We start from the raw sequence: 1,760 nt of genomic DNA, 5'->3' as shown, positions 1-1,760 counted from the left end.
TTCATATAAATTATCTTTTTACTCTTTCTAATTCATTGCTTCGCCTTCCATTTCTGTTTTCTTTTCTTCATTCTCTCCTCTCAGTATATTCATTTTCCTTCACCATCATGAGAAAGAATATCCATTTGCTGCCCACAAAATCATCAAAATCTTCCTTCTAAAACATCCTACAAAACAGCTCTTGTTATATCTAAGAAAATTTTCAAAGGACATAGTCACTTGGTGGTGCATCCTAAAACTTTCTATGATATGCAAATGGGAAAGCTTGCAATAAGGAAACTCTGGTGGTAGAGATTTGCAAAGCTCGGGATAATTACGGGTGCTCTTGAAGAAACTGCCTACACTGGAGGGGTGTTTTATTCTATCTACAAGAATGGATCTGCTGTGACTATGAAGGCCATTGCGTTTAAACTTGATCCTATGGAGGCCGAAAGGGTGTCGAGAGTGGAATAATCTCTTGAGGATATACGAGAAGATGCGGATCGCAACCTTGAGAAGATGAATTCTAAATTAGAGGAGGTGATAGCTTAGATTCGCATTTACGTATAAATTAATTAAATATAAATTATAATTTAACTAAAACATCCAAATAAATTAAACATCTAAACATGAATAAAATAAATTTTTTTCAAGATAATTATGTAAGTTGCAATTAGTTTTCATTGTAAATATCATCATAATAATCTCCTCTTTAAATTGCATTGCATTGACACCACATCCTCAATATCTAAAAAAAATAGAAGTAAATACAATTGAATATCATTTTGAAACAACTTTTAATTTCCTAAATAAACTTAAGAATTGCCTAAATTTTGATTTAACAACTAATATACAACAACTGATGAAAATTTTTTATTAACATAAAAACCTGAATGATATATTGAGTGTCTCAAATTCATCTCATTACAATTCTTTCTATAAATCATCTTTTTACTCTTTCTCATTTATTGCTTCACCTTCCATCTCTATTTTCTTTTCTTCACTATCTCTTCTGAGTATTTTTATTTTCCTTCACCATCATGAGAAAAAATATTCCATTTGCTTCCAACACAATTATAAAAAATTTCCTTTTAAAACATGCTAAAAAACTGCAATTATTGTATCCAAGAAAATTCCCTAAGGACATTGTCACTTGGTGGTGCATCTTAAAACTTTCTATGATATGCAAATGGGAAAGCTTGCAACAAGTGAACTCTGGTGGCAAAATTTGCAAAGCCCGGGATAATTATGAGTACCCTTGAAGAAGCTGCCTACACAGGAGGGATGTTTTATTCTATCTACAAGAATGAAATTACTATGACTATGAAGGCCATTGCGTCTAAACTTGATCCTATGGAGGTTGAAAGGTCATCGAGGGTCGAACAATCTCTTGATGATGTGCGATATGATACGAATACCAAACTTGAGAAGATGAATTATAAATTAGAGGAGGTGACAGCAGAGATTCGCATATACATATCAGTTAATTAAAAATAAATCATATTTTAACTCAAACTTCCAAATAAATTAAAGATGTAAACATGAAAAAAATAAAATTTTTTTTCAAGATAATTATGGACATTGTAATCAGTTTTCATTGTCAATATCATCAATAATCATCTCTCTTTAAGATGCATTGACATCATAATCCTCAATATCTAAAAAATAAAAAATAAAAGAAAACAGAATTGAATATCATTTTGAAATAACTTTTAATTTCCTAAATAAACTTAAGAATTGCCTAAATTTTGATTTAACAATTAATAGACAATATATGATGA

The sequence above is a fragment of the Jatropha curcas genome, chromosome 9, assembly GCF_041381405.1.
Source record: "Jatropha curcas cultivar XTBG-Jc1 chromosome 9, XTBG_Jcur_1.0, whole genome shotgun sequence".
NCBI lineage: Eukaryota > Viridiplantae > Streptophyta > Magnoliopsida > Malpighiales > Euphorbiaceae > Jatropha > Jatropha curcas.
The sequence above is the reverse complement of the archived record's forward strand: the minus strand, read 5'-3'. Positions refer to the sequence as shown.